This window comes from Myotis yumanensis, unplaced genomic scaffold, assembly GCF_028538775.1.
Source record: "Myotis yumanensis isolate MYYU_CA2020_CCGP unplaced genomic scaffold, mMyoYum1.0.hap1 SCAF_3, whole genome shotgun sequence".
Taxonomy (NCBI): domain Eukaryota; kingdom Metazoa; phylum Chordata; class Mammalia; order Chiroptera; family Vespertilionidae; genus Myotis; species Myotis yumanensis.
The window spans coordinates 160896235-160909651 of record NW_027223754.1 but is presented as its reverse complement, the minus strand read 5'-3'; the positions used below and the strand labels follow the sequence as shown (position 1 = coordinate 160909651).

The 13417-nt window shown below is 41.1% G+C and overlaps 1 non-coding gene across 1 annotated transcript; it reads right to left on the bottom strand.

Annotated features, from left to right (window-relative positions):
- Positions 1–3862: 3862 nt before the first annotated feature.
- LOC139007721 (U6 spliceosomal RNA) lies at positions 3863–3969 on the bottom strand. The gene has a single exon (XR_011470887.1). It is a non-coding gene; the product is annotated as a U6 spliceosomal RNA (small nuclear RNA).
- Positions 3970–13417: the final 9448 nt, after the last annotated feature.

Below are 13417 nucleotides of genomic sequence, written 5' to 3'. Positions count from 1 at the left end.
TGGCTTTTATTATGTTGAGGTATGATCCTTCTATTCCCACCTTGCTGAGAGTTTTTATCAAAAATGGGTGTTGGATTTTGTCGAATGCTTTTTCTGCATCAATTGATATGACCATGTGGTTTTTTTCTTTCAATTTGTTTATGTGATGTATCACGTTTATTGATTTACGGATGTTGTACCATCCTTGCATCCCTGGGATAAATCCTACTTGGTCATGGTGTATGATCCTTCTGATGTACTGCTGGATCCGATTTGCTAAGATTTTGTTGAGGATTTTGGCATCTATGTTCATGAGGGATATTGGCCTGTAGTTCTCTTTCATTGTGTTGTCTTTACCTGGTTTTGGTATTAGGGTGATGCTAGCTTCATAGAATGTGCTTGGAAGTGTTCCTTCCTCTTGAACTTTTTGTAGTAATCTGAGGAGGATAGGTTTTAGTTCTTCCTTGAAAGTTTGATAAAACTCCCCTGAGAAGCCGTCCGGTCCTGGGCTTTTGTTTGCTGGAAGCTTTTTGATGACTGCTTCAGTTTCTTCCATAGTTATTGGCCTATTGAGATTTTTAGATTCTTCCTGATTGAGTTTTGGAATGTTGTATTTTTCTAGGAATTTGTCCATTTCCTCCAGGTTGTCTAGTTTGTTGGAATAGAGTTGTCCGTAGTATTGTTTAACAATCATTTGTATTTCTGTGGGGTCTGTTGTTATTTCGCCTCTATCGTTTCTGATTTGGTTTATTTGGGACCTCTCTCTTTGCTTCTTGGTGAGCCTGGCTAGGGGTTTGTCAATCTTGTTTATCCTTTCAAAAAACCAGCTCTTGGTTTCATTGATTTTCTGTATTGTTTTTTTGGTCTCTATTTCATTTATTTCTGCTCTAATCTTTATTATCTCCTTCCTTCTGCTCACTCTGGGGTTTTCTTGTTGCTCTCTTTCTAATTCTTTGAGTTGTAGAGTTAGATGATTTACTACCATTTTTTCTTGTTTTTTGAGATAGGCCTGTAGAGCTATAAACTTCCCTCTCAGGACTGCTTTCATTGTGTCCCATAGGTTTTGGATTGTTGTGTTTTCATTGTCATTAGTGTCCAGGATGTTTTTAATTTCTTCTTTGATCTCATTGGTAACCCAATCAATATTTAATAACATTCTATTCAGCTTCCAAGTGTTTGAGTATTTTGGGTTGTTTTTATTGTAGTTTATTTCTAACATTATGCCATCGTGGTCTGAGAAGATGCTTTTTATGATTTTAATCTTCTTGAATTTGTGGAGACTTTGCTTGTCACCCAATATGTGGTCTATTTTTGAATATGTCCCATGAGCACCTGAGAGGAATGTATATTCCATGGCTTTGGGGTGGAGTGTTCTGAAGATGTCAATTAAGTCCATCTGATCTAGTGAGTCATTTAGGATTGCTGTTTCTTTGCTGATTGTTTGTCTAGTGGACTTATCCAGTGATGTCAGTGGTGTATTAAAGTCCCCTACTATGATTATATTGTTGTCGATCTCTCCTTTGATATCTTCCAGGAGTTTTTTTTATGAATTTGGGTGCTCCTGCATTGGGTGCATATATGTTTACCAGGGTTATATCTTCTTGTTGTATTGATCCCTTTAGTATTATGAAGTGGCCTTCCTTATCTCTGGTTATGGCCTTCACTTTGAGATGTATTTTGTCAGATATAAGTATTGCTACCCCAGCTTTCTTTTCCTTTCCATTTGCGTGAAAGACATTTTTTCATCCCTTCACTTTCAGTCTGTGTGAGTCCCTTCTAATGAGGTGGGTCTCTTGTAGACAGCAGATGTATGGGTCATGTTTTTTTATCCATTCAGCCACTCGATGTCTTTTGGTTGGAGCATTTAGTCCGTTTACATTTAAAGTTATTATTGAAAGGTACTTGTTTGTAGCCATTTCTTTTTGAGTGTGTGGCTGTTTTCTTTCTGAGGTTGTTATTTCTTCTTTTTACACCAGTCCCTTTAGCATTTCTTGCATGGCTGGCTTGGTGGTGATAAACTCCCTTAGCCTTTTTTTGTCTGTGAAGCTTCTTATTTCCCCTTCAATTTTGAATGATAGCCTTGCTGGATAGAGTATTCTTGGATTCAGTCCTTTGCTTTGCATCACTTTGTAGATTTCCGTCCATTCTTTTCTGGCCTGATGTGTTTCTGTTGAGAAATCATTTGATAATCTAGTGGGAGATCCCTTGTATGTAACTTTCCGTCTCTCTCTTGCAGCCTGTAAGATTCTCTCTTTGTCCTGAACATTTGCCATGGTAATTATGATGTGTCTTGGTGTGGGTCTTTTCGGGTTCACCTTGTTTGGGACTCTCTGGGCTTGTGTGACTTTTTTCTTCCCCACCCCAGGGAAGTTTTCTGATATTATTTCTTCGAATAGGTTTTCTAATCCATGTTCATCTTTCTGTTGTTCTGGCACCCCTATTATTCGTATGTTGTTTCGTTTCATGTTGTCCCAAAGCTCCCTTAGGCTCTCCTCCTGTCTTTTAATTTTTTTCTCCATTTGCGGTACAGTTTGAGTGTGTTTTGCTTCCTTGTCTTCTAATTCACTGATTCGGTCCTCCGCTTCTCCCAGTCTACTGTTGATACTTTCAATGGTGTTTTTTATTGCAGCTATATCGCTCTTCATTTCTTCTTGGGTCTTGCAAAAGTTATTGATCTTTTCATCTGTTTCTTCTTGCTTCTTGCATAAGTAGTTGATTTTTTCATCTGTTTCTTCTTGCTTCTTGTACATCCGGTGCATGTACTCTAGGACCCTTATTCTGAATTCTTTTTCCGTCATGTTGCATATCTCTGTCTCACTTAGCTGCTTTTCTGGCGAGTCCTCCTTCTCTTTCCTTTGGGCATTTCTTTGTCTACCCATGTTTGATCTCACTGATATATCTAGTTGTTGAGTCATTCAGTGGTTGCTTCCTGGGTGGCAGTGGCTGCTCCCTGGGTAGCAGTGGCTCCTCGGGCTGTGGTTGCTCCTTGGGCGGTTGTGTTAGCAGCGGCTCCTCCGTTGATAGCAGGGCCTCTGGTGGGTGCTGTTCACAGCTGTGGTGGCTCTTCTGGTTGCTGGAGGGAGGCTTCACACACAGCAACTGTTCCCCAGACAGAGCGTGTGGTGATCAGGAGGCCGCTGTTGCTTGGATCTGCTTTCCATGGAGGGAAGCAGGTCTCCTCTGAGTTCATGAAGTAGTCGCGCTGCTTGAGAGCCGTTGCCTCCGGGTTAGTAGCCGGTCTCTGGATGCGGATAACAGCTACTCAAGATGGCGCGGTCTTGCCCCTGGGCTGGTGCCCAGTGGGAGGTTTCAGCCTCAATCTCTAACCATCCCTATTTTCAAGGAGATCTCTGTCTTTCCTGGCTGCAGACTGTCTCTCAGCTGAATCTCCTTTGTTTGTTCAGGCTGATAGTTACCCTTTTCAGCTGCTCGCCCTTATCTGCTCCGGGACAAAGCACCAACACATCTGTCTATGCCTCCGCCATTTTCCCAAATCCTAAAGTTTTTCATATGTCTCCTTTTTCCCCAACTAACCCCCGCCACCAGTCCCCCAAGCCATTCCCACCCCAGGCAAGCTCCCACCACCCCAGTGTCTGTGTCCATTAGTTATGCTAATATGCATTCATACAAATATTTTGGTTGCTCTCTAAACCCTCCCCCCCTGCCATTTGTCTCTGGATCTATTCTTGTTCATCAAATTATGTTGATCATTATATCCCACATATGAGTGAGATCATAGGATATTTATCTTTCTCTGACTAGCTTATTTTGCTTAGCATATGCTCTCCAGTTCCATCCATGCTGTTGCAAATAGTAAAAGTTCCTTCTTCTTTTTTTATAGCGGCATAGTATTCCATTGTGTAGATGTGCTACAGTTTTTTAAAAAAATATGGAACGCTTCACGAATTTTCGTGTCATCCTTGTGCAGGGGCCATGCTAATCTTCTCTGTATCGTTCCAATTTTAGTATATGTGCTACCGAAGCGAGCACCCACTGCTACTTATTGAGTGTCTGCCATTTTGCAAGTTTTGGGGAGATAGTGGTAAGCAAAATTGCCTGACCCTGGCCTCATGACCTTTATGGTCTAGCATTTGTCACACTCTGTTGTAATTTTCTGTTTAGATCTATTGCTCCTACTGGTCAATTACCATTTTGGGAGCAAGAGTCACCGTTTATTTATCTCTGTATCCCAACTTATTTAGCACAGATCTTAACACTTGCTAAGTGCTCCAGTTTGGGAAGTTGAATGAGTCAATTTGCCTCTTCAAAGCTGGCCCCTGGGAGCTTTGTTTAGCCTCAGTGGGGAGGGAGGCAGGAGATGGGTACTGGAACTTCAACACTGAGCAAGACAGACCTGGTGGCTGCTCTTCCCGGCAGGGTTGTCAGATAAAGTCTCCCAGTTAAATGTGAATTTCTGATAAGCAGCAAATAATTGCTTTTTGTTTAAGTACAGTATGTCTCAAACAGGGGACATACTTGAAGCATCCATCTTATATAAAAACTGCTGTTTGAAATTTTAACCCTGCTATTTCTGGCTTCTGTAAATGCTTGCTGGCTTAAATACTAAGGAAAATAAGACTACTCCCAGTTCAGAGAGGCCATTAAACCTTCTCCAGACGAAGTTATCAGTGCTGGTGTCAGGCCAAGCCTTTGGTCAAGGTCTCAAAGTGCCAGCACATAGGGGCTCTTTAAGAACTTGCAAAGGGGACCGGAACAGAGCCTCATATTTGGGAGACAAAGAAGGTAAAATGGTATAAATACAGGAACCTTCCTGTGTGATTTCGCCCAGAATTTGAGAGACATTTTCCTCTGGACCCGCATTCCGGGAGCCGGTCCATCCTTGCTGCTTGACACAGTCGCTGCAGAGAAGAAACATCTGCACAGCATATGTTTCAAGGGACCTGGCGTATATGGCATACTGTTCTTAATATGTTTGCTCCCCTTAGCGCTATGTGTTTTAACCAAGGTCACCTCTCCGAGAAAGGTTGTTTTCCCAGGTAGGGATTTTTCCCTGAAGTTAGGGAGGGGATAAAACCTCTTAACTAAGTGCCAGGCTGGTAGTTAATCACTTTAACTACAAACAATCATGCTTAAGCTACATAATCTTTACTCCCTGGAATGGAGATAAGAAACGCCCTAACCTTTGCAATAAAAATTGACAGGATTAAAATCAACTGGTATAAATACAGATGTAACAAGACAACAGGACAGAGAACCTAGAAACAGAACCTAGCAACAGAACCTAGCGAAAGAACCTGGCTGAAGAACCTAGACAGAACAATTCAGGAGAACCTAGCGAGAGAATATGGCTACAGAATCTGGCGGGAGAACCTTGCTATGCTGATCAACTGAATGCAGCCTCCATGTCATTCCTTCTTCTCTGACTCCGTCCACACCTTTGGGGAGCCCTGGACCTGCTGGGGATGGACCTCAGCACCCGTGCATAATAATAAATGTAACTCCATTTCTATAAGCGTTGCTTGGTTCTTCTCCAGCTTTTCTGTAACATACTTATATTAAAAGGTTGTTTATTGTTTATCTGAATTTCACATTTAATGGGGTGTTCTGTGTTTTGTTTGCTAAATAAGGTAATCCTACCCCCAGCTCCAGATCAGCCTCCACCCTCTGCCATCTGTTCCTCCAAGAGCTTAGCCTCCACCTGTGTGCTCACTCCCCACCTGTGTAGAAGAAAGATGTACCAAAGAGGTGTCCAAGGGACACACCTGTAGTTCTCTTCTGAGAAGAGAGATCACAGTGGTTTTTGCACACAAATTTCAGACTTTGGATCAGATGACCTTGTTACTCTGGCCATTCCCATTTGGGGAGGAAGTCTGGGTCTTATCCAGAGGCATCCATCAACAGGCATCAGAGGACCAGTGGCTTCTGAGGAAGTCTGGGTGAGAGATCTGTCCATTATTGATGCTACATACTGAATGGTTCCTTACCAACCAACAACAGCCCTCTCAGTGAATTTTGAATGTGAGACAGAAGGAAAACTCAGTGAGTTGTAAAAACAGTAGATGTAACTTGTGGACCTATTCTAAGCGAGGAAAGTCCCTACCAGGTAGTGGTTGGGACACATGGTCGCATCTGTGTGAGGGTCACTTCTGTTCTCATTACTTCCCTCCTATGGGTGGGTGGAGGGTTTGACACTGAGGCCCTTGACTAGGGATGTACTGGCTTTGAATGCAACCCAGAGCACTCCGTCTTCCTGGTCTCAGGTAGGAGGCTTTCACTTTTGAGTAATGGACAGTCCAATTCAGCTGTCGAAGACAAAGAGAAAGCTGTTATCTCTTGTCACAGAACACTGGAGCTAGTCTTCGTTAATTTGAAGTTCAAATAAGTCATCAAGGACTTAGATTCTTTCCATTTCTCCCCACTGCTATTCTCTGCCCAAGAGCCCTGGCTTCTGACTACTTCTCTTCAGGCAAGCAGTATGGCTGCCACTGCTCCAACTAGCACACCCTCGCAGTATCCAGAGGCAGAAAGACCTTTATCTTTGTGCATTAATTTTTTTAAGAGCAAGAAAAACCTTTCTCAGAAGTCTCCATGGCAAAATTTTCCTTATGTTTCATTACCCAGAATTGCAACACATGCCAGTGCTCGAATCAGTCTTTGGCTAGGAGAATGGGACCACTCTGATTGGCTTTGCAAACTACCATTCATCCCTGGATGGAGCCACCCTCCTGAAACACATGGCTACAAGGAACAGACATGGGAGTAAATCAATCTGTTGGCAAAGAGAAAGGGGCCTATAGCTTTTCCATAGGAAACCAACAACATGTAATGAACTGTCTGAATCAGATAGGGTTCATATGTAATGGTTTTAATTTTTAAACTCACTGCCTTAAAAATGCTCTCTGAAGCAGCCATTTCGGGTCCCTTAATAATATCTCGGGAATAGCACATATATAGTCAAGTCCAGTCATAATCTTAAAATTTAATTTATTTAAAAAATTTTATTGTTGAAAGAATTACATATGTCTCCCTTTCCTCCCACTGACCTCTTTTAGCCCACCCCCATAAACATTTCAATATATCCAATTCAGCACTCGCCCCATCTCCTCTCTCTGCCTAATGTGATGTATCTCCAACTCCGACCTCTCCCTTCAACTCCAGTAGAGAAAGAGAGTAGGAAAAATTGCTGAAAAGTTGGTGAGAAGAGATTATTTCTAATAAAATAAGTACTTTATGCTGATGTGTCCCTTTGGGCTTCCTCTCCACATCTCACCATGCTGATATTGGCTAGAATTTTAGTTCTATGGTATTACAGGTTCAGTTCTATGATATTCTCTTTTTTTAATTTTCCTTAGTCCTTCAGACAGTTGTTTAATGGTTTTTATTTTCCATATCTCCCTAGATAGAACTATTTGAATACTTCTTCCATAATTGTTTTCCACGTGGAAGCTTTTGTGGCACAACTTCTGGGTGTGCTTTTATTACCAGTATCATTTAAATGATAAAGTCATCTTTAAGGAAATATGAATGTTGAATTCTTGCCAAATTCTTTTGCAGAACCTTGGGGATAGAACCATATGCTTTTCCGTCATTGATCACTGGTGTATATGATTATATTCATACCCTTCTTAGTATGGAACCATTCTTTTGCTCCTGCACTTACTGCTAGATTCTACTGCTAATATCTCACTTAGGTTTTTGCCTCGATGTTTGCAAATAAGAGAGATTGGTCTGTTAAAAACATTTTTTCTCCCCATGGGCACTCTTTTGGGTTTTTAAATCAGTGTTCTGCTGGCTTCTTTTTTGTCTGTGTGAGGTGTTCTCCTCTCTCTGTGCTCTGGGACAGCGTAATGAAACTGAATTCCTTCAAGGGACTAGTGAACCCACTTGTGAAGCCCTCTGAGCATGGTGCGTTCTTGTGTGACAGCTCTTGATGTTTTCTGTTTCTTTGTTAGTAATTCATCTGTTTATGTAGTTTATCTCTTCTGGGGTCAGTTTCCTTGGATATTTTTCTAGAAAATAATCCATTTTACTCAGGTTTGATAAGTTCATTTGCAAATTGAAGCAAAAACAATCTTTTAATTATTTGAGTTTCCTTTTTATCTTTGTTATGTCCCCATTTTCATTTTTTATTCTAGTTTCTCTTATCCCCAACCCCCAACCTCCTTTTCTTTTTTTGCTGTTGTTGCCGTTAAGAGTTAGATAATGGTTTATCTAGTTTTTTCCCCTAAAAAATCAGCTTTTGGATTTTTTTAAAGTTTAGGTTCTATAATTTTCTCTTTTCCATTTAATTAAGTTCTGATTTTACTAATTCTTTCTTTCTGTTTTCATTCTATTTAGTTTGTTCTTTAATTTTTTGAGTTGTTTGTTTAAGATTAATTTTTTCATTTTATTTTGCATAGGTTTATTCTTTTTAAAAATTTATTTTTAGTTTTATCACCTTTTATCCCCTCTTAAATTTTTACTTCATATTTTGACTAATGTTAATATTTAAGACTTTGAAATTTCCCATGTACACCATTTTATCTGTATCTCAAATTTTGATATGTAGTATGTTCATTATTGTTGCATTCCAGATATTCAGTATTTTTGGTTTTATTTTCTTCTTTAAATCAAGAGTTATTTAAGAGGGTTAAAAATTTCCATATAGATGTGTTTTTTTTTGGGGGGGGGTTATTTAGTTCTGTTCTTAATTTCAAATTTTATTGTTTTATGATCAGGAAATGTCTATTTGCATTATTTCTACATTTTATGGTTTATTGAAATATTGGGTAAGAGTACAGACTCAGGAGCCAGACTGCCTCAGTTCAAATCCTTAGCTACATGATTTTATTTAACTTCTCTGTGTCTCAATTTTCATGATAGGGTTGTTATAAGCACTACAAAAAATTAAAATCTATAAAGTGCTTAGAATAGAGTGTCTGGCACATTTTTAAGTTTTATAGAAGTGTTAGCTATTATTATTGCTGTAGTTGTTTGTCATTATATAATTTTTGATGCATTTTTTAGGATCAATTTCCGAAGTGCAGGAATATTTTCTCTTTCCAAGAGAATTAAATTAGCTCCATCTTAGTGTTTAAGTTACTTGGATAAGGACTCCATAACCAGAGTTTCCTGGTCTACTTGACCTTTAGGGCCTGAGCTGAATCAGATACTCTCCAACTACTGATCTTGCATTTCTTCTTCTTTTAAATCTTTACTGTTCAGATTATTACAGTTGTTCCTCTTTTTTCCCCCCATAGCTCCCCTCCACCCGGTTCCCACTCCACCCTCTGCCCTTACCGCCCCCCCCCCCCACTGTCCTCATCCATAGGTGTACGATTTTTGTCCAATCTCTTCCCACACCCCCACACCCCTTTTCCCCTGAGAATTGTCAGTCCACTCCCTTTCTATGCCCCTGATTCTATTATATTCACCAGTTTATTCTGTTCATCAGATTTTTTATTCATTTGATTTTTAGATTCACTTGTTGATAGATATGTATTTGTTGTTCATAATTTTTATCTTTACCTTTTTCTTCTTCTTCCTCTTCTTAAAGAATACCTTTCAGTATTTCATATAATACTGGTTTGGTGGTGATGAACTCCTTTAGCTTTTTCTTATCTGTGAAGCTCTTTATCTGACCTTCACTTCTGAATGATAGCTTTGCTGGGTAAAGTAATCTCTTGGTTGTAGGTTCTTGCTATTCATCACTTTGAATATTTCTTGCCACTCCTTTCTGGCCTGAATAGTTTCTGTTGAGAAATCGGCTGACAATCATATGGGTACTCCCTTGTAGGTAACTAATTGTTTTTCTCTTGCTGCTTTTAAGATTCTCTCTTTGTCTTTTGCTCTTGGCATTTTAATTATGATGTGTCTTGGTGTGGTCCTCCTTGGATTCCTTTTGTTTGGGGTTCTCTGTGCTTCCTGGACTTGTAAGTCTATTTTTTTCACCAGGTAGGAGAAGTTTTCTGTCATTATTTCTCCAAATAGGTTTTCAATATCTTGCTCTCTCTCTTCTTCTGGCACCCCCATAATTTGGATGTTGGTACTCTTGAAGTTGTCCCAGAGGCTCCTTACACTATCTTCATATTTTTGGATTCTTTTTTCTTTTTGCTTTTCTGGATGGGTGTTTTTTTACTTCTTCGTACTTCAAATCTTTGACTTGATTCTTGTGATCCTCTAGTCTGCTGTTGGATCTCTGTATAATATTCTTTATATCAGTCAGTGTATGCTTAATTTCTAGTTGGTCCTTTTTCATATCCTTGAGGGTATCACTAGACTTATTGAGGGTCTTACTAAATTTATTGGCAGTTTCTAGAAAATTCTTGAAAAAACTTATACGTGTGGTTTTGAACTCTATATCCAGTAGTTTGCTTTTATCCATTTCTGTCATTTGTGACCTGTTTCTTTGTCTCCGCATTTTGGCGGCTTTCTTTTGTTGATAGAGTGGCTTTCTGTGCTAGGTGTCCGATAGGGCCCACTGGCTCAGCCTCCCCAATTACCTAAGGTGGACAGTCTTGGTGCACCCCTTTGTGGGCTGTGTACACAGTCTTGTTGTAGTTAAGCCTTGATTGTTGTTGGTATCAGTGGGAGGAATTGACCTCCAGGCTAGATGGCTGTGAGAATCAGCTGTGTCTATGGTGGGAGAACTTCTGTGCTGGTGACACCCTTCTGGGGCAAGACTTGCTTCAGTGGGGCTTGGGTGCTCACTGAATCTGCCCCCTGAGTGTGTCCTTTATGGATCTGAAAAGTTGTAATCTGGATGGTCCCACTCTGACCACTGGTTACACTGGCTCTTGGATCTCTAAGGAGGTGCTAATTTAGCCTCTGCCCGAGGCTACCCAGCAGGAGCTAAGGAGAGATCTGCAGATTCCTCTTCTTTGTTTGGGATTTGGAGGTGCCCAGATGAGGCCCAGCTGTGAAACAATGCAAGCTGCTGTGGGGCCTTGGGCCTTCTTTTGGATATTCTGGGTATCTCTGACCCAGCTGCAGTTTGTTAGGTAATTTTAGATTGCGAAGGGCCAGGTCATTCATATGCAAAAGCCTCTGCACACAGCTTGGGTTGGGGGAGGTCTCAGGGAATCACCAGGGTGGAGCAAACAGGTATGGCTGATCCTCAGTCTGCCCTAAGAGGTCCCGGGTCTCAGTGCCCCGCGGTAATCGCTGCAAGCAACTCTGAGAGAAAGCCGCCCTTGAGTTCTGCCCGTTGCCAGACAGTCCAGTTTCTCCCCGTATGAGTCTGGGTCCCCAGAGACTATCTCAGAACTGGAGTCAGGGCCATTGGGAGCTTGTGTCTCCCTCCCAATTTAAAAAGACAACCACGTCCTCAGTTGTCAGCCCTTTCTGCGTGCGCCTCCGTACCTCTGCACTTTACCTCCGAACCTCCTCTGAGTCTCAGTGTGCTTTTCTCTTTCCTTCTAGTTGTAGAATTCCCACTCAGCCAGCCTTCCTGTGGTTCTGGATGATGTCCATTTTGTCTTTTAGTTATATTTTTGAAGTAGTTGTGTGAGGCAGCAATTTCAGGTGTTTACTTATGCCACCATCTTGGTTTCTCTCCTGATCTTGCATTTCTTAAAGGTTGGTGCTCTTTTATAATGAGCAGAACTATTTGTGTCTGTTAAAATGTTTATTGTGAATTGCAAACTTTGTTAATATACTCTTCCTTGTCTCACTTAATGTGTTTGTATTAAAAATAAATGTTATCTGATAGTAAGATCAATAGTTTGCTTTCTAAAATTTGCGTAAGTGCTTTTGCCATCCTTTGACTTTCAATCTTTCTGAGTTGCTTTTCTTTTCTTTTCTTTTTTTAATCTTCACCTGAGGATAGTTTTTCCATTGATTTTCAGAGAGAGTGGAAGGGAGCGGGAGATACAGAGAGAGAAACATCGATGTGAAAGAGACACATCAATTGGTTGCGTTCCATTTGTGCCCCCACTGGGGTCGAGGATTGAGCCTGCAACTGACTGGACTCAAACCTGTGACCCTCAGTCCACCAGCTGACACTCTTACCACTGAGTCAAGCGAATTAGGGCCCGTGTTACTTTTCTATTGAATTTTGTGTAATTCCTACGAACAAGACTATTTTCATCATAATCACAATACCACCATTAAAATCAGAAAATTAACATTTGATATACTATTGATACCTTATTACCATTTAAACCGCAGGCCCCATGTGAATGTTGCCAGTTGTCCCAATAATGTCCCATATGACAAAAGGATCCAATCAAAGACTAGCATTTAGTTCTCACAGTTCCTCAGTCTTTCCTTGATTTTCATGAATTCCAGTTTTGAAGACTACAGGCCAATTGTGTAGAAAGTCTCTTGATTTGGATTTGTCTAATGTCTTCTTATGATTAGATTCAGGTTCTGCATTTTTGGCAGGAATAGCAAGAAGTGACACTATATTCTTCATATTACATTTTATTAGGTGTTGCATAAGTTCCATTTGTCCCATTTTTGTGATGTTAACTTTGATCACTGTTTAGCATGATGTCTGGCAGATTTCTCCACTGTCCAGTTACTTTTTTTCTCTTTGTAATTAATAAATATATTGTGGGAAGGTACTTTGAGATTATGTAAATGTCCGGTTCCTCATCAAACTTTTACCAATTAGTTTTAGCACTCATTGATGTTTTTTGGCTGAATTATTTATTCCTGAAATTGTTGTCAAATAGTGATTTTCTAGTTCATTCATCCCTTCTACATTCATACTGTAAGGAAAACCTTTCTCACTTCCCATTTATGAATGCATGTACACTAATACATCTAAATAATATATGCACATTTATATGGACTCATGACTTTTAATTTGGTCAGTAAGTTATATCCTGTTACCATCATCATTATTTATTATTATATTAGTAGTAGTATAACTAGAGGCCCGGTGCACAAAAATTTGTGCACTTGGGTGGGGGGTCCCTCAGCCAGGCTTGTGCCCTCTCGCCATCTGGGACCCCTCAGGGGATGACCACCTGCTGTCTTAGGCCCGCTCCCCGGGGGATTGGGCCTAAGTTGGCAATCAGACATCCCTCTGGCAGCCCGGGAGCCCTCGGGGAATGTCCACTTGCCAACGGGGAGCAGGCTTAAACTGCAGTCTGACATCCTTAGTGCTGCTGAGGAGGCGGGAGAGGCTCCCACCACCACCGCTGTACTGGCAGCCATCAGCTGGGCTTGTGGCTGAGCAGAGTTCCCCCTGTGGGGGTGCACTAATCACCAGGAGGCAGCTCCTGAATTGAGCATCTGCCCCCTGGTGGTCAGTGTGTGTCATAGTGACCAGTCATTCCCAGTCGTTCTGATGTTAGGGTCAGTTTGCATATTACCCTTTTATTATATAGGATAGAGGCCTGGTGCATGGGTGGGGGCCAGCTGATTTGCCCTGAAGGGTGTCCCGGATCAGGGTGGGGGTCCTGCTGGGGTGCCTGGGCAACCTGGGTGAGAGGCTGATGGCTGTTTGCAGGTGGTCACACCCCCTTCAGGGTGGGGGTCCCGCTTGGGT